The sequence below is a fragment of the Siphateles boraxobius genome, unplaced genomic scaffold, assembly GCF_051911475.1.
Source record: "Siphateles boraxobius isolate OS27281-9 unplaced genomic scaffold, OSU_SipBor_1 41, whole genome shotgun sequence".
NCBI lineage: Eukaryota > Metazoa > Chordata > Actinopteri > Cypriniformes > Leuciscidae > Siphateles > Siphateles boraxobius.
The window spans coordinates 1,584,074-1,605,000 of NW_027509042.1; the positions used below are offsets into that span (position 1 = coordinate 1,584,074).

Here is a 20,927-nt window from a genome sequence, read left to right on the forward strand (position 1 = left end):
ACTTGACTTGACATTTTACAATCAAACAAAAATTTTACTGTTTTTACTTTATCTTATTGACCCCAGACATTTGAACAGTAATGTGTGTATATATAAATGAACCAATAAATTAGTGTGTATATATATATATATATATATATATATATATATTCACAAATCTATTGAGCATTTTTATAAATTAGTTTGTGAATTTAATCCAATTTTGTGTAAACATAAGCAGGAGAATTTTTTTCGGTTCATTTACTGTACTGGAAATGGAAGGCATACAGTGTTTTTCTTGTGCACAGTCAAAAAAGCACGGTCTTGTTTTGGAAAGTGTAGCAAGTACTACTACACAACAACAATGTATGCTATATTTAAAACCCCTTACCAGTCGCCCCCCTTTTTGGCAATCGAGTGCAAAATGACATACCCATAATAAAATGGTTGTTGCTAAGGAGTCCTTCTGACTATACACAAAACCAAGGTATCATTTAAAAGCTAACACTTGACAGTTTACTGTGAAAAACTCAGAATTGCTCTAGCAATTACTAATAGAGAGATAAAGCAGCTCAAAAACAATGCACAATTTTTTTGAATGTAAAATTCGGGATCACCAGGGATCCCTGCGGCTCAAGGGGTTAAAAAGTATGGTGCACACTGGAAATCGTACTATGCTTCAAAAGCATTTGGAGATGATGTTCCAATGTGAAGTACTAAATCGTTTTATTACATTTTTAAGGATATTTTGTTACTGTTGCCTCTTGATATACCGCAGGTCTAGCAGATCAATGAGCTTAAAGCAACACACATGGACTACAAGCCACAAAACTCCCTTTCTGATTTCATGGGGTCTTCTGCACTTTTTGCATTTACATCCTCCAAATATTTTTGATTACTCAGTCCAGGTGGCTTAAGCTAGTTTTCCATCTGTTTCAGAGGTTTTTCATTTGCCTTTCAGTACAGTACAGTCAATCCCCATTTCCATATCAAAAGTTCATTGTACGTTTTCTCTCTCATTTTCACACAGAAGAACCTATGAAGTCATAAAGGTCGATTTACACATCAAAGTGTTCAGGAAACATTATCTGGGAAAGGAAGGCTGATAACTGTATACATACTTTGAAGCTTAACAAGAGAGAGAGAGAGAGAGAGAGAGAGAGGAGAGAGAGAGAGAGAGAGAGAGGAGAGAGAGAGAGAGAGAGAGAGAGAGAGAGAGAGAGAGAGAGAGAGAGAGAGAGAGAGAGAGAGAGAGAGAGAGAGAGAGAGAGAGAGAGAGAGAGAGAGAGAGAGAGAGAGAGAGCATTTATTAGACTGCTTCATTTGTTTTTTTGCACATGAGAGAAGGCATAAATCAGAAAAAATAGAAAGCCGCAGTGGGTTGCTCCACTCTTCCCACCAGCACGCTCTCCTCCCCCCGTCCATCGCCTCGGGAACAAACCAGCTCAGTTTCTTCTCATTCCGTGCCAGAGATCCACACCGGCAATTTGACCTGTCAGACAAGTCATGAATCAAAATGGAAAGGCATGATTAGTCAAGTTGATTTATTGGGAACACATAAGGCACATTTTCATACAGAAGAGGAGAAGAGTTTCAGGGAAGAGAAGTCAGGAGGGTGGAGACGAGTTCCCTAGAAAGGGCTCCAACCACATTAGCACTATTAAGTGTGTCAAGCAGAGCATTTACACTGCTGTACTCGCATACGACAAGCTTCTATTACCAAAACTCTGCCCTGAAGTTTGATAATGAGTTTAGTTGGTGTAGTTGCATAATTTTCGCCAATGCCAGAGAAACTTTTACTTAACTGAGCTGTGGAAATGCTGTTATCACTTTTGGGTAGCACTTTGTTTTACAGTAGGTGCACTGTCAATGTACTTACAGTGTTCTTACCACAAAAAGTAATGAGTAGTGTAAGGTAACTACATGGGTTAAGTTAAGGTTTAGGGGTAGGTTCAGGGTTAGTACCTAGTTAGTGTCGTTACTACAATAAATACATAGAATGTTCATGCGAAACAGGACTGTAAAATAAAGTGCTACCTCACTTTTGCATTAAATGTTTGGTGACACTTTATTTCGATGGCACTACATGTCAAATTAGAGTATTAGTTGACCTACTGTAAGTAACTTCATACTAGTTCATACTACTAATATGAACCCTAACCTTACAGTCTACTACTACTCTGAGATAGCTGAAATGTACGATGTGGACTATCGAAATAACCATGTTTGAAGTATTTGTAGCGTTGTCACATGGGATAATAAAAAGTGCTTTGTGGCTTTAGATGAATGTTCACATTGTTTAAAGAATGAACAGAGGTTCATTCAACTATGGAAAACTGGCGGTTTGTTACACAGCTTGTAAGGATGGCGCTTGTTTCCACCGTTAATATAATAAGGTGGTATCTAAAGTTATTGTTTCGTTTTCAAAAGCGTGACAGTTCCTCGTAAACAAAGCCGACCTGTGATTCATTGAGGCAGAATGCATGTTCCATCACATATAGCTTTGTGTTGTTTAATGCAGGAGAGTTGTGGAGCTCTCAAGCCTTTCTGAGAAAGACTTTTACTACGGTAAGGCCTGGATGTGCTCAAAGAGTGTAATTATAAGCCGGGTCCTGTGGTTCCTCTGGGGGAATGAGGGCCACACAGAGACTCTGCCATATGCGGATGCAGAGCAAGAGTTTTGTCTTATAACATCCTTATAATAAGAATATTACTTGAAGCAAAATTGTATGAAACTTGTTTTCCTACCACACCAGACAATGGCAAATTCTTCAATCAAGTATGATTTATGATTAAGATTTACCGATAAATGCTTTTAATGCAAATATTTTCACAAACATGAAGACTTGGAAGCATGTGGAACTCATCGCCCATTTCACAAATGAGATTTTATCACTCTGATATCACAAATGAGTATTTGCATTTTCTAAATAAAAGTGCATTATGCATACATATAACTATAAAATCATTTTCCTACAATAACATTTAATTTTGAATGCAAAAGAGCATTTTTAGCAGATTAGTACTTTTGAATAGACCAGCATCCCTGCTTATATTTTCTTTGTTTGGCGTGCAGAACAGCGATCAGGTGTAAGCTTGTGTGTTTATGTGTGAGATCTAATAGAGCGCATTGTGAGACAATACTCACAACAAAACAATGACCGTAAACCTGGAGGGTGTTTGTTATTATGCTTTATACTTTTAATACTTTTCGTAGCTGTTAAGTGGAGCATGGGGAGTTTGTTTAAATGAGACTCGACACCATATGACAGTGTTGACACACATAATGACAAACACACATTCACTTCTAACCTCTCGCCCTGCGTAACTTGTTTGGGCAGCTCCCTAAACACTACTTTAAAGAATCTTTTTAACGTCCTGTGTTAATGAATGACACTCACAATCGGCTCAGCATGAGTCAAGAAACGAGATAATAACGCACCAATTACTACTGACAGAGATCTCTGAAGAACTCACAAGAGTTTAATTAAGGCAGACTCAAGAGTGGCAGACTGCATTTCTACAGGCTTAAGTGAACTTAAACAGCAGAACTCTTCACACGTACTGTATAATGGTGTGTAGCGTACTGCAACAACAAGACTGTGTTTTTTTATATTCCTATACAATGAAAAATTTGGCATTGACATTTTTTTTTGCTCAGAAATGCCTAGTAACACCTCAATTCAACATGACACACACACACACACACACACACACACACACACACACACACACACACACACACACACACACACACATATATACACATATCCATATGTATACACACACACACACACACACACACACACACACACACACACACACACACACACACACACACACACACACACACACACACACACACACACACACACACAGATATATCCACATATCCACACATGTATACACATGTACACACACACACACACACACACACACACACACACACTCACACACACACACAGTGTTGGGGAAAGTTACTTTTAAAAGTAATCCGCTACAAAATTGCATTACTCCCTAAAAGTTTCTGTCAGCGTTATAGTTTCGATGGAAAGTAGTGCGTTACATTACTTTTTTTTTGCGTTTTTTTTCTCACAAAAAAGTTTTATTTTTGGCAAATGTAAAAGCCCTTTCATTATTTTATTAATTACTTCATATTACCGTGTTACCCCAAACACTGTGTGTGTGTGTGTGTGTGTGTGTGTGTGTGTGTGTGTGTGTGTGTGTGTGTGTGTGTGTGTGTGTGTGTCTGTGTCTGTATGTGTATGTGTATGTGTATGTGTATGTGTATGTGTATGTGTGTGTGTGTGTGTGTGTGTGTGTGTGTGTGTGTGTGTGTGTGTGTGTGTTTAGTTTAATTTAATTTATTTATAAAGCACTTTACAACTGCACCAAGACCAAAGTGCTGTACAATCAGCAGCATAAAACAAACAACACATAAAAACAACATGCAACTTACAAATACAGATAACTAGCCCAACCTCTCAAAGGCTAAAGACAAGAAATACTTTTTAAAACTGGTTTTAAATACATTTAAAGAAGTGATCTCTCTTAGTTCAAGAGGCAGACTATTCCAAAGCCTCGGACCTGCAACAGCAAAGGCCTGATCACCTTTAACTTTAAATGAGATCGAGGGACAGAGAGCAATGATTTATTATTTGATCTTAAAGACCTAGGTGCTTGATGAAGAGCAATAAGTTCAGATACATAAGCAGGAGCTAACCCATGTACTGCTTTAAAAACATACAGCAGAGTTTTATATTTTATCCTGAAATCCACTTTTTTCAATTTCACTTTTCTCAACAGAATAGACTTTAAACGTGCAATAGTCCTAATCTGGAAAAAGCAACTCTTAACCACGGCACTAATCTGCTTATCAAATTTCAAATCTGGGTCAAACACAACACCTAAGTTTTTTACTTGGTCATGGCAATAGTCTGACCATGTGCCAAAGTATGTTGCAATATCATAGCATCTTCTGGCAGGACCAAAAAGCATGATCTCAGTGTGTGTGTGTGTGTGTGTGTGTGTGTGTGTGTGTGTGTGTGTGTGTGTGTGTGTGTGTGTGTGTGTGTGTGTGTGTGTGTGTGTGTGTGTGTGTGTGTGTGTGTGTGTGTGTGTGTGTGTGTGTGTGTGTGTGTGTGTGTGTGTGTGTGTGTGTGTGTGTGTGTGTGTGTGTGACAGACAGACAGACAGACAGACAGTACCACACCAGACAAATAATTATTCTTTTGCTGTTAAAAATGCCGTTCTTTTTAATGTTCAATTAATCAAATAATCCTACAAAAAAAAAAAGCTAGTGTGATTCTCAAGCTGTGTTTTTGCCGAAGGGTTGAACCCGGAAGGCAAGCGCATTATAGTCAATATATATGTATGCAAACACCCTTTGACACACCGGCTTCGGCACAGTCTGATGTTACACTTATCACACAAGGCGATCTTTACTTCTTGTTTCCTCTTCCTTGAACTTTACCAGTTCCGTAGAATCAAAAGATACAATCTTTTTTTATTTCTTTTTTTTACTATATTCGGACTAAAACCGTTTGAAAGTAATCATAATTAATTTTCTAAAAATCAAGAGTGAGACTTCTAAACTGGTATTTTACATATTCAGTCTCCTGGAGGGAAATTTAAATGATTACAGACTCATATTTGGTGAGAAGTTTATAGCGTGCTCTATGTGATGCAAATGAGCAGCTCAGTGTGAGATGGGTGTGTGAACACACTACAATGCTTGTGTTTTATATATATTTTTTTTATATATATATATATTTATTTTTTTTATATATATGTAGCCTACATATCTGTCTTGCGCTGTCAGCTTATTCTTTCATTGATGGTTAGTATCTTAAAATGCTTTTGAGAGACTTGATGGAATTTTTTTTTTTTTTAAAAGCTCCCAACCGGATACAACCGGATTTGTTTTAGAGAAGTGCACATTTACAAAACTCTGCTAAAACCAGGTTTAAAATCAAAACCTGTAGCAGAGAAAATGTCAAAACGAATGAAACAAGGCATTATTCACGCACTTTTAACATCAAGGCACAGATATGATTTGGCACTCAGAGCAGAGAGAGGCATGTGAGCTATTCCCAGTGATGTGATGGTCTGCCCCGGGCCTTTCGCTAGTAAATTCATCAGTGTCAACACAGCTGCAAGAAGACAGCTTTGAAGCAAACAGAAGCATGCTAATCATGTCAACACTAAAATACATGATTTGCAATTACTAAACCCTGTTAGAACAAAATATGCCATCTGTGATATCCATTTGACCCCAGAACAGTTGGATTGCACTATGCAAATCGCAACTAACATTTTTATTACTCAGAACATTACTTAAAACTTGATTTTTAATTCAAAGCATCCGACATGCTCAAATTGTATGTACACACACACATGCTCAAATTGTTTATACACACACACACTTATATACACATAAGCATAATTACATATACACATTACATATTACAATTACATTAGCATATACACATGTGTGTAAAACCATTTATATATACAGTATGTATATATTTTTAGTCATAAAATTATTTAAAACTAGATTTTTTAATACAAATGTACATTCATTTTATATTATTTTAATAATGTAATCCACATGCTCAACTTCCCTAAGTAATATTCACGGCAAATTTGTAAAAATATTTGTGGACCTTTTTCCTAGCATTTGAATTATACGCTGTGTGTGGGGGTCATATGAGTCTGGAACAACATGAGGGTTTGTAAACAATGAAAGACTGTTTTATTAGCCTCTATCGTTTGAACTCCTCCAGTCATTCCCTGCTCTTCCAGCAGAATGGATCCATGACAGTAAGCTGATTTACACCAGAGTAGCGAGTCGATGTAAAAGTTTAATTACCCTTCCCACCTGCACAGAGACCGTCCCACTCAGGAGGGGGGAGTGCTGGTGTGGGGTGTGGCGTTGTGGCCTGAGGCATCATGGGAAGGAAAGAGTTTGGGGTGGGGTGACCGTGTAATCAGTCCAGTCAAGCCCTATAAAGAGAATGAGATTTACTTCAGGTCCTTAACTTCGGCATTCTTCATTTGATTTATGCACAGGTCACCCTTAAAGCCTTTAATTGTTTCATTATTATCTGAACTCCTTCCCATCCAAACACAGATGCATAAAGACATGGCCTTCCTTTTTTAATCCTTCCTTTTTCTTGGCAGAAGAAGACCGTGTTTTTGTTTCCCAGATTTCTGTCTATCAAGGTTCATCCAACTCTTCCTTTTCATCGCCACAGCGGCTCACGTCGAGTTTTGACACGCCGAGCTGCTCTCTCAGATCTTTCATGTCATATTGGGATGATCTGTGGGGAATCTGACCCCTGTTGTAGAAAGTGGCAGAGTCTTAATTGCCTTGAATGCATCTCGCTGGAAGCGCCCCGGGCCGAAATTCATTTGCATCCTGTTGGGCGCTCTATCTCTGCTCAGTATGACACACCTGCCAAACTGCAATTACCTCATGATGTGGTTACAGCCCTATTTTCTTCACCTCACAAGAAAAGCCTTTTTTCAAATAGGTGACATATTTAGGCCCATTAATTAAACCCATGCATTCCTGAATCAAGCTTCCCTTCTTTGTTTTTTACAATGCATGAACTGTACATATTAAGCCGTTTGTAATTTACATTAACTAGTGAATTCATTTAGCAAATTGCACCAGCATTTGCAACATGCAAATGCATTGCTCTTCTGGAAGTACATATTTTTGAGGCTCATGAAGTTTGCATTGAGCACTTGCTCAAAGATTTACTGTCTAAGCACAAACACATGGAGGGTAAAGATGCTAAAATAACGAGCCCGATCTCATGAAAGTGCGTATCTATACAAAAAATGTTATTTCTTAATAAACAAACTCCAGCCGGTCTAAAATGCAGCCGCAAGAGTCGTTACCAGAACCAGGAAGTATGACCATATTAGCCCCGTTATGTCAACACTGCATTGACTCCCTATTAAACAGCATATACATTTTTAAATATGGCTGATTACTTACAAAGCACTAAATGGTTTAGCTCGCCAGTACTTGAGCGAGCTCTTAACGCATTATACTCCTTCACGTCTATTGCGATCTCAAAATTCCAGCCAGTTGATAATACCTAGAATATCTAAATCGACTGTTGGTGGTAGATCCTTTTCCTATTTAGCACCTAAACTTTGGAACAATCTTCCTTACATTGTACGGGAAGCAGACACAGTCTGTCAGTTTAAATCTAGATTAAAAACACATATCTTCAACCTGGCATACACATAGAACACTATACATTCCTATTATTCAAATCAGTTAAATGATTATTAGGCTGCATAGATTAAGTCAGCCCGAACCGGGAACACTTCCTTTAACACCTGATGTACTCGCTACATCATAAAAGAATGGCATCTACGCTAATTTTAGTCTTTCGGAATAAACATGCAGAAAATCAGCCGAAAACTGTAATCAGCCGGACACGGGCCATATCCAGATCAGATGGCGGACCTGCGCCTAGACACGACCACAACGCATCGCTGAAGTGTCAGCAGAGCTTGTGTCAACTAGACTTTCCCTGTGAAGGCCTCATTGACACGACAGCCATCGACACTGATCCTCTACAAACTCGTCTCCATACGCGCGGGTTGACTATCTTCAAACAGATGAACTGGATAATATAATGTTCCGATCCAATCTGACTTATGACCTGTAATGCTGCCTGAATCAAAATCATACACTGTTCGTTCGTTGGCCAAAGGAAAACTGGCCCCCGACTGAGCCTGGGTTCTCCCAAGGTTTTTTCTCCATTCTATCACTGATGGAGTTTTGGTTCTTCGCCACTGGCGCCTTTTTCGCCTTTCTTTGCCTTTGTCGGCATTGGCTTGCTTAGTTGGGGACAATTCATTTTATATTTAACAATACTATTACAACATTATTTTCCTGTTATCTCTGTAAAGCTGCTTTGAAACAATCTGTATTGTAAAACACACTATATAAATAAAGGTGACTTGACTTAGTAAGGGGATTTTTAAATGCTAAGTTTTATGAAAGGTTTTAAAACATAATGCAATGCAATACAATGATGATTGAGAGATGAACAAATAAACCTTCCATAAAAGCCTGATGATCATATTTGATACTCCCATTTCAACATTTCTATAAAAAAATATGTATGGATAATCAATTAAACCAAAGATGCTTCGGTCCAGTAAGTGTTCATTTTGAAATATTACTTACAATATAAATGTTATCCTTACATTTGCTTTATAAAAATCTGTAAAGATTTCACCACAAAAAGAATTGTGAAGCACGAGCTGAAGATGGACATTTGTACAATTATACTAAAATACCTTTTACTTGCTAAAAAAAGATTGAACTATCAATTAGACGACAGAAGACACGTAGAAGATTGTGTGCAGCAGGTTTTACAGCAAAGTTTTGATCATGTTGATCATTTAAAATTTTGAGTATGAAAAATTATACAGTAGCTTTATAGGGTTAAATGCATGAAAGTCTCGAGTTTAAAAAGAGTAACCTCTCAGGAATACTTGTTTTCTCTAGGCCAATTCAGTGTTGTATATGAATATATTTGTCTACAAGTAGAGCGAAGTTATGGATATATTTTGATTGACTTTGTAAAAGATACTCGGCATCCTCAGTGAAGGCCAGAGGCGACGCTGTCATGTTCTGAGAGACGAGGCAACCGGACCCCATCTCCTTCTCACTGACTCTCATCCTTACTTTACACAAAAGAAGACAACCAAACGTATCTGTCAGTCAGCACTTGAGTCTACAAAGTCAGCGCTGTCACGCTAAGGCCCTGGTGCTGGCAATTTACTTAATATCTCACCTCGCTTCATTATGTTCCTAGTTCTCCGCGCAGCTGCTGTTCGAGACACGCAAACAACAATCGTCTCTGTTCCCTTTGTATTGTTTCAGGTATTCTCTGATTCTCCCAGCCTTCAGCCCTCAGGACGTTTCTCTTCATATGCTTATCTGGCTGTTTAGGGGTAAATAAACACTAAAGGGGATCATATCTGAATGTGCTGCTTTGAATTGACAGAGACGATTAAAAGAGAGGAGAGAGCCAGGAGAAGAAAGGCTTCTCGCTTTGTCTCTGAACTGCTAGAAACAAAGATAATTAAAACATAATGGAGTAAAAACGTCCAACCGGCCCCTCCTCATGTGCCACCACTTTACAAAAAGAAAACAGTAAAAACAATAAAAAAGCATGCATGGGACAGAGGCTCATTGTGCACTTCAAACCAATCCTCACCAGATGATAGAGATTGCATGAGACGTCCTGCCTAAATCTAAAGCAAATGTCAATGTGTTTAGATGCCTTGTTCTTCTGCCTCCTTCTCATTGTTTTTGTGCTGTATCTATCTGTCCTTCTATCCATCTATCTACCTATATTCATAACACAGGCCTTCTGGCTACGTGCAAAAGGACCTATGACTAATTTAATCCCTGTTTTCTGCTAAAGGCCAAAGTTGACAGAAGCCTCTCTGACACGGTCTATATTCTTTAACTGCAACAGTCTTAGTTAATTATACTCTTTGGGCTCACCTGGTAACTACTGCCCCGAGGACACTAGAAAGTGGTTTTATGCCTTATATAAAGCATAAGGAAAACCACACGGGATGTGCCACAACTTTCATCCCACGATCAAACAGAGTTGGCTGTTTCCGAAAACCTATCTCTATACATATTTGTTTGAAATCGATTGCACGACATTGTGAAATGTGGACGATGACACCTTTAACAAAAGCGATCTTCTCCTCTTATCGTTGGCCAATCTTGGCTTTGAAGGGTTGGACTTGTGTAGCAATTTACTCGTACGGTACCTTCACCCCACACCTGCTCTCACTCGTGGTATTTATAAAGCAAAAGAAATGAGTCAGTTCTATTGAAAGGGAGGAGAAAAAGGCAAGGTAAGACGAGTCCTTATGTAGCTATGTGTTTATTGTCATTTTTTCTTTTGTGTGGGAACCAGTGCCTTCCCCCAGACCCCTCCACCTTTACTAACTGGGGCTTGTGGGTAATTATCAGGAGATGGTGATCTAGGTGACCCGCCACACCCCACATTTAGTTTGGCATGTTGTCTGTGCTCCCCGGGTCGTGCCTGCTCGTCTATGCATGACAATAGGCCAGGCAACGGACCCGGTAATTACAGGCCAGGACGGCTATTCAATGGCCCAGCCTGAAACACTCTCTGAGGAGCAGAAGTCATACCTCGGCTGACCCCATCTCAATCATGCAAACAAACGGGTCTGGGACAACCTTGGAATTCCCATTGGAGAGCCATTTGTAGCGGCCATTGTTGTGCTCAGTGTTGTTGCCCTTTCAAAATAATATTTTATTGCATTTGTGTTGTTTTATGAACCTCCAGGACTGATTCATTTAGACATGCACACATGCATATACATGCATACTGTGCATAAAGTTAGATTTTTTTTTAAAGAAATGAATACTTTTAATCAACAAGGATACATTAAATTGATCAAAAGTGACAGTAGAGACATTTATAATGTCACAAACGATTTCTATTTCAAATAAATGCTGTTCTTTTGAACCTAAAGAATCATCATGTTTGATAATAATCAGAAAGGTTTCTTGAGCATCAAATCATCGTATTATACTGATTTCTGAAGGATCATGTGACACTGAAGACTGGAGTAATGATGCTGAAAATTCAGCTTTGATCACAGGAATAAATTATATTCACATAGAATACAGTTATTTTAATTTCTAAAACATTGCACACTATTACTGTCTTCACTGTATAACTACACACGCATGGTGAGCATAACAGACTTAACTGAAATTTTAGGTAAAAAAAAAATGGTGAACAATCCTTAAATTATGTTTTTAAAAGGCCCATTACGACCCTTTGTCATCACTAGTTCATTTGTTAATCAAACATACTACTACTGAAGATAGTTTTCAGTGTGGTGTAGAATGTCACACCGCATGACATGTTGATTTCCCTGATGCAAACAATCCTGAACAATACGTTTTTAATAAGCTTTATTTCAATATGCAAATGCTTTTTTAGTTTGAAACAAAATCAGCAAATATAGCTAGTCAAATATAGCTAGTTTGCTGCTTGAAACCCACATGCACTTTGCATTATATTCACAGAAAATACAGAATGTGAGTCTGACCTGGTCAAAACAGCCCAAAAGCGCTGTGCTGTTTGTTTGGTTAGTTATGACCACTAGAGAGCGCTCTCATTCTCTGTGAGGGTGGACTTCACAAAGAGCCTACATGAGAAGAAAATAAGCTGAAAACAAAGTGTTTTTGTTTTTTTACATATCTATAAAACTTACTTTGACAGCAACTCATTTAAACACCCTATAAATGTAAATCAACTCTGTAGAAAAAGAAAACAAACTAAAAGAATCCTAAAAAAAAAAAGTTACTGTTATATTAATTATACAGGCCTGTTTAACATGTCTGGTGAATTGGAATCTTGTAAATCTGGAAATGTGATTATAGTTTGCGTTTGCTGCCCAGAGGAAAATTATATTGCTCATTGATTGTGAAGATGTTTCTCTTAAGAGAAAATAAAGCTATGCACAAAATAGACAATAACTGACATGTAGTAAGAGTGTAAACTATCAAATGAATGGATAGCAACTCTGATCCCCTTCTGAGGAGAAATGTTTGAGTTCATATTTTGACATTTGCTTGCAGACTTTGGTATTTTGCAAATCTGAGACATTTTTGAAACTCTAGAGGAGACACTTATTGAAGAAGATCACTGAAGTCTTTCTCTCAGGAGAAACATCTGAGACCAGGAGCCCTTTTCTTCTCCGTTTAATCCCACTGCTTTCTAGGAGTAACAGATTCGAGAGAGTATTTCGAAATTACAGAGAGCTCATTCGTGTTTTCGCCGAATGCTAAATAATTACATTTTTGTATCCTAAAAAGAAAAACTTTCTCAATTATCTCTTATTGTAACTTGAAGCCTTATATTAAGCACAGAGGTCAGATCATGTTAAATCCTATACACATCTAATGGAATATGGAAATGCTTCTGCACACAATATCCATGTCTTGAGGTTATTCCAGACAGATAAACACACGATACACAAGCAGTGAGTGTTTGACAACCCTGAGCAACTTAACATCTGCCTCTGAGCTTCTCTCAACCCATGATGCTCTTTTAATTAATGAGGAGGCTTTAGCGCCAAAGGCTGCCTTATAACAACCATTACCACAGCAGTGAATTAAAACAAATGTGAGTAAGCGAAGGTTGCCATCCGACTGTCCGTTGAGTGGAAATGACGGCCTCAACAAGGTCATCTTTAATTAATTCCCGGCATTTCCCACCAGGGCATAATGACGTTATCAACCGCACACAAAAAGTCGGCACTTACATTTTCATTGTGCTCTATGCACGGTTTTTAAATAAAAAATGTAAACTTCAAAAAAGTAAAATTTTGTATATTTTATACATTTTACCTCCTAATATAAGACGACATTTTAATTATATTTGTACACATTAAATTACAACATCGTGCAAATATATGCATATATATCATCAAGCCTATATATGTATATATTGATGTCTGATATTAATGTCTGAAAGTGCGTGGACTATAGTCAAATAGTTTTATTTGTGATAACGCAATCAAACATGTCAAATTGCACAGACATAATTTTTGGCCAGGCTGTGATGCAGACAAATTTTAAACACATGCAAAAACAAGATAAACCAATGAAATATTCATAACTGATTATGTTGGAGTCAGTGTATGCTTTTACCTGTGAGATTTTTATTTTTTCTATACCTGTTTTTGTTGTTGTAGGATAAAACCTGTAGCTGTAGTTTGCCTTTTTTGCCAAATAATTGTGTCCGATAAAATACCTTAACCAAGTTTAGTGTTTTGTTCTTCGCTCATATTTGAAATATGTATAAAATCTAAAATATTTTCCTCATATTTTGGTTTAATCAAACTTGTAAGGTCGTTAAAAACAAATATCACGGTATAATTTCACAAATATTTCAGTTGCATTCAATCATTCACATTGTTATCTTTCTGCTAATTTTCACATTGATACATTATGGTGATTTTTTACTGTGTCGTAGTGTGTGTGACTCCTCATCACATCTGCTTCACAGTCCCGTTTGCAGCGGTTCAGAGGCAGATCAGTGTGTGGATCAGGGAGGAGTCGTGTGTGTCGTCATGATGTTCAGCGCTGGGAACTCTGAGCACATTCAGTTTACACTGGGAACTCTGGGGTTTACCACACTTAAACATGGACCTCTTTCAGACACACGTAATAATCAGTGTATTGTGGGAAGATAAATTTAGTTAAATGAGGCAGATGTAATGAGGTGCTTGATGACATTTGATGAGTTTGGTCACTATATCGGTGCATAAAGAGAAGAGTTTTTTTTATGTTCCACTTCTGCTTTAATGACTGCAACAGAACACAACCTCATGATCATGTTCTCCAGTGTGATTTGAGATGATCTTGAGCTTCACTGGATGAACATCATCTAACCGTCTGCACAACGAATTAAAAAAAATGCAGCATGTATAATATTTTTTATAAATTTGACCAGATTGTCAATATGGTTACAGACTTTGGATGACATTTTGTAGGCCTATACATTTCGGCTCCCACATATTATGAAGACAGCAAAATTAAATTTGGACACCTTTCAATAAGTGAAATATCTGTCAGTAAATTGATATTTTCACTTATATGCACAACAAAACAAAAATTCAATATCAGAAAAAATACCAAAAATTGTCTGTAAATGCCATGAGGCCTTTCCCATAGATAGACAATATGAATCTTTTGCTCTGCTTTGAAATGTGTCATCGGCTAAAAATTCCTCTTTGTGAGTACAATAAAATGCTTCTAAAAAATCACGAGTAAGAAGAAAAGCTTTGTATAATCCAGTGGTCAAATGCTGTGTGAACTCATATTTAATCTAAAAGAAACTAATCAGTCGGGTTAACTCACACACTGCATGCTGAAAACAACGTCAGTGTCTTGTTGTGCATGTACACACACAGTCTCTTTTTTGTACAAATTCTCGTTTGAAGTTCACATTCTGATCAGCCTGATAAAAATGAAACATTCTCCAAAGAGACTGAAGGGGAAAGCAGCTCCTTTACCTCAGGGCAAGTGCTCTTTATCCTCATCAATCTTCTACGCTTGGCTTTGATCCTACTTTAAAATGATTAGTCATTGGTTGTTTCGGTAAGGTGTAATGCTTTGTCTGTATATTAAAACTAAAAACTTCAGAAGTGACACCATTTCTGTTTCATCAGAATACTAGAATTATACTAAAACTGTTACACTGTGTGATACTTTATCTCTTCTACAAAATAAGTTGCATCATAAAGACTTGAAAAATTAATCAATAAAAGTGTTAAGATAAACATTCAGCATAAATACATTCATTTGGAAGTAAATAGAGAACACTAAACACTTAGCGCACAGATATGTTGTTTGGCTTGAAAGGTTTCTTGTCAGCTGTAACTTCAGGCCTAAAGGCTTTTCGTATCGACAGAATCAGTTTCATGTTTCAATCTGCAAAACTGTGGAACAAATGCACACAAATCCATTTCTTATTATAACTGCCTTGCTCTCTCTGTTTAATGTAAAACAATTTCTTTCAGGATCACTATCGTCAAATACGATGGACAATTAGCATACAGTTAGGATTGGCGGTATGGCAGCGTAGCATGGATAAGAGCAGGGAGAGCAGCAATAGCCCCCTTAGGCCGCGTGTCCACCCAGCTTTTTTAGCCAGCTGAAAACACTAGGCGCTCTGCTGAAAATGCCTAGCTGTGGGCGTTTGAGAGCGTTTTGGCAGCACAGCATTTTTTTATTTTTTTAAGTTAAGACACTTTGCTTGTTATGACACAGAATATTCGTGAAAGTGTTACTAGTAACTCATTTCACACATATGTTGTTTCTGTGTTGATTCTATATTAAAATGTCGATACAATGTAACGCATTTTCTCCGGCTCTTGTTTTAAATTATTTTGTTCCGTTATTATGCTTGTTCTTGTCGTCTGTTGACGTTGAACAAGCAGAATGTGACGGTTGGTCGGTGTGATATTTGTCCCATAAGCGTGAAAAAAAACGCTCGGCGCCTTGTTACGCTCATGGCGTTTAAAAAACGCGGCGCTCCCATTGAAAACAATTGGAAAAATACACCAGCTGCGTGAAAAAAACGCTTTGTTGGACACACGGCCTTAGGGTAAACAGAACAGAACCAACATGAATGTATTGCAGATATCATTAATTCCAGATTTTAAAGTATAATATGATTCGAGAATTTATTCTGATTCAGAATAAAGAATGCCAAATCCTGACTGACGAGAGGAGGAGCTGGGGAGGGAGGAGGGTAATAAGCTCCTGAGAAACGCGATAGCTGCTGATAATACTGAAGGAGCTTATATATGTATTCAGTGATAGGTGTCGTATTCCTATAGTTAGATGTGTATCAGCTGAGAGTCACTGATGCGAGCTTGACTAACGTGACCTGCCAGAAATGACGCTAAGCTTAATGTGTGACACTTTCACTGGCAGAAATGTGATCTTTTTGTTTCAGCTCTTAAAATAATTCTGTATTGGTGTCCTTTTCTTTGACCTACTTTTCTAGGTGAATGAAATTCTGGTTATGCATTACAGGTAATTCCTGCGGGTGGATTTTTTTTTCCCTTTCTGGTAACTTTGCACATTTAGTAAAAGAAAAAAGAAAAGAAAAAAAAAACCCAGATATGACCGATATCTGTCACTGTACTCAATAATATAAATGTGCAAACAGAAGCAGTTCATATGATGGAGCTTTACTGTAAACCAGACTGACAGTGAAACGCTTCATGAATAATCAGGGCAGTAGATCAGTAAACTACTGTTGCTCAATGTATGTCATATGGCGGATGAGTTCTCCCTAGATTCCTAGATAATCTACTTTGAACAGTAGGAAAATGGGGGAGCCCACATATATGTTAAATAAGAATCTGAGGTTTTATTTTCATTCAAACTGTAAATATACAGAACATTTTGAATAAAACCCGATATTGTTACCCGATAATGTGGCTTTGCATAAACGGTCAGATTTTCTTGCTTCCATTGAAACTCAAGATGTTTTTTAGAAAATAATCTCAAATCATGATCATCACGTTTTGTTCATGTAGCTCAAGTTCTGCTCTCATTAAAGCAAAAGAGAAATAAATACTGAGGAATTCTCATTTGCATGTTAAAGTTGTTCACATTTTAGTTCTGCAATCTGATGCATTTCAGGTGAAACAATCTATTCAAAAAGAATAAACGTGTGTGTGTGTGTGGGGGGGGGGTTCCTTTATGCATCATTAATAGATTAAATCACATATGGAAGGAAGGTGTTTGGAGATGATTTACTGCACAAAATAGCAAAAGGGAATGTACTGAAGACCAGGAACAGGTAAATGTACAAGTACATTCAAAAGGTCCATTTTTTAAAAATGTGCTTTTTTTATTCTTGGGTATGCAAACATTCCATTGTATTATTTTGCAAACATGGGAATGTTACTTTTGAATATTCTCTGAACATTCCGAAACAAGTAACATTTAAAAAATGTTATATGACTAAAACATACAAAACTTGACTGAAACTAAAACATTTCAGAAAACAAATGCCAAACATTTGTTCATAACCTTCTGAGAACGTTCTCTGTTAGCTGGGTAAATAGCATCAGTTTTAAATTCATATTCACTTTGACATTTTTCAAATCGACTTCATTAATTGTTTGGCTGAGAATAGAATTCATAAATTGCATTAAAGCAGATAAATGCAAAATAGAAGCATGGAGACTTGGACTGCAGAAAACGCAAGAGAACTGTTGAAAGCACATTTCTCAAACTCTCTCGTCTCGCTGGGATGGAAACAATTAGTGGAGAACAAAGCAAAAAAAAAATATATAAAGTCAAGAGGAAATGTTGAAAACATGAGTTTGGTAAATGACCTCATAAACACCAGCCTCACCAGCCCAAACACACACACACACACACACACACACACACACACACACACACACACACACACACAATTCCTGAACAGCTTTGTCTGCGTCCCCCCAGTACGACTGTTTCATCTGGAATTCATATGGGCTTCATTTCACCCCCCTCCTGCAATCCTTCCCCAAACTATTTCCTTTTTCAATTTCCAGAGGAAGTTGTTAAATGGTTCCTGAACCAAACAAGCTTTTTTTTTCCCCTCTCCTCGCTCTCACCCCCATCCCTGCGCTGCCCGACACCAACATTTACAGCCATTACCAACAACAACGTTCAGAATATTACATCGCATTTATAAGCCACTGCGTTTACGCTAATGAGGGGAAAGCCGTCAGGGGTTTTTCAAATAAAACCAGGGGCTAGATCCTTAAAAAGTAGTTATAGGTAAGAAAAATCACAAATGAGATCTCTTTAATGTCTCAAATGTTTCTCTGAGACATCAACAACATTTAATGGAGAGAAAATGGAAAAGTCTGATTTTCTTCTGAGAAAAAAAAAAACCAATAATGTCGTGTCTGCTTTGGAGGTTTAGGAAAGATCTCAACAATGTCTCAAAATCTGCTTTTATTTAACCTGTTGAGTTTTAGGAGAAACGTCTGAGACAAAGATGGCACTTAAATTAAATAGAAATTAAAACCCTTAAGTCTTCTGAGCCACTAAAGAGTAACCTCTGAGAATGTTTTTCTGCCTTATACACAAAAGGTGTATTTAATTCAATTCAATATTTTTCTCCTAAAACCCCATTGATCTCACATGTGTCTCCTTAACAGTTTCAGAAAAGATCTCAAAATGTGCTCAGAAGTGAGTGTCTCATTTTTCCTGCAGAATTTTAGGAGAAACATCTGAGAAGTCTCACGAGCTATAAAAGAGTGACCTCTGAGAAACTCATATGAAACCTACAAATAAAAATCTCTTTATTACCTCAATTAAATCTTCTAGACTATTCTCTGATTTGCCATGATTCCAAAGTCTGCAGTCAAAAGTCAAAATGAACTCAAACATTTCTCATCAAATGATGCTCTCCATATTCATTTTACAGCTCTACTAATACTGGATAATGACTTATTTGTCTTTTTAGTATTTTAGGAGAAACATCTGAGACAAAGTTAATACTGAAATGAAACAAAACTCAAAAAGTCATCTGAGCAATTGAAGAGCAACCAATATGCTCACACTGAGACATCCTCTCTTCTGCTCAGATTTGCCAAGATACCAAAGTCTACGATCAAGTCAATATGAACTCAAAGTGATCAGAGCTGCCCTCCACATTCATTGTATAGCTATACTCTTCCTGCATGATAACTACTGACTCTTTTGAGTCTATTTGTGTCTGCACTGACACTGAATAATGACATTGTTGTCTTCGGTAGAGCTGCTTTACTGCAGAATTGAAATTGTTTCATAATGAACTTACTTTACACGGTTATTAAACTGAACTGAAAAACGACATTATTATCTTGCTACAGCTGCTTTCCAGCAGAATAGCCAATTTGATGAAGTTTGCTTTCCTGTTTATTACTCTGAAACTGCTTTGAAATTATTTCTATTGTATAAAGCACTATAAAAATAAAGGTTAAGACTAGACTTGGTTCGACTATTTTTATACCTCTTAACAAAGGCATTTAACCTGGAATTACTTTTTTCTTCCGTCTCTGCAGTTATGTGTAAAGCGTCCTTGGGTCTCGTGAAAGGCGCTATATAATTATAAGTTATTATTATTATCATTATAGCACCAACAGAAAATAAGGAGAAACATCTGCTAATGAAAAAGCATTTGTCCTCCTGGTGTATTTACAAACAACTCCAGAATTGTTCGTTTCCTCCATCTATTCTAGTGAGGTTTAAGTGAATATCCTCTCTGTGTCGAGCTCTCGAGGGCATGTTGCTTTGAAGGACACGGCGTGCTTTCTTCCGAGGCAGACGTTGGCCATCCCGTGCCCGCTAACCCTGCTGTGGGACGGGGTGAACCCGCGCTGTGGTGTGAGGGGAACGCTGGAGGTGTTGAGCAGCAGGTCCTCACAGTAAGCTGTGGTGACAGGTGTCAGTGGCACACACACTCGCCGCTCTGACGACTGTCCCTCTCGCTTACGATCCCGCGCACGGCACTTTTCACCAGTCATGGAAACACTCACATTTGTTTGCACGTGTACGAACACAAACACACACACACACACAGACAGACACTAATGTACCTCAAGGCTCTAGACTTCTGTTCTGGCATCCCACACACGCCTGCTGCCAACTCTGGTTATGTGATGGAGAAAGAGAGAAAACAGCCAAAGTTACCACCACAGTCAATTAGAATGAAAAGTACATTTTTGATGAAATTATGAGTGATGTTTGGCAGCTATAATATTGTAATCGCTTTTTTAAAAAGTGTAATTGAACTGCTTTAAATGATGGGCATTTTATGCTTCCTCAGAAGGCAGCTGCCTATGTAGGAAGCACACAGCAAAGCTGTTTAATTCTATGAACTTGACCTCAGCTCTATTCAGGCATTTTGCTCGTGTGTGTATCGCAGGCCTGGGTGTGAAGAGGGTGTGTGAGTCTATAATGGGTCACAGTGGGAGTCTAGGTTTGGCTCCGTCCATGCAGAGCGGCCATTAGATCATGATAATTAGCTGTTGCATCTCAGTGGGCCCTCGGTAGGAGATCAAATGCTTCTCAGGACCCTCACACACACACACACACACACACACACAACTAATGAACACAACTACCCAATTCTCCTCCTCACGCCATTCACACCCTCCAACAGTGTCTGAAAACGCTCTGTCCTCAGTCCACCTTTTCACACGGCTGTCTGCGTTATTGGAGCGCCAGCAGCGCGAGGACACAAAAGCACAGTGTTTATTTAACATTCCTTTTTATATGGACTAAAAAAACTAATTTAGGCCTCAAATTTAACTCTCATTCCGTTCTCCTCAGGTTGCAA

At 37.9% G+C, this 20,927-nt stretch overlaps 1 long non-coding RNA gene across 1 annotated transcript in view; it reads right to left on the reverse strand.

Moving 5' to 3' along the window:
* Positions 1–1,122: 1,122 nt before the first annotated feature.
* The window catches only part of LOC143707165 (uncharacterized), a 22,732-nt gene continuing 2,927 nt past the window's right edge, over positions 1,123–20,927 (reverse strand). The window contains exons 2-3 of the long non-coding RNA XR_013193091.1: positions 20,185–20,236; positions 1,123–1,471 (exon numbers count right to left, since the gene is read on the reverse strand). This is a non-coding gene — a long non-coding RNA (uncharacterized LOC143707165). The remainder of the gene's footprint in view (positions 1,472–20,184; positions 20,237–20,927) is intronic.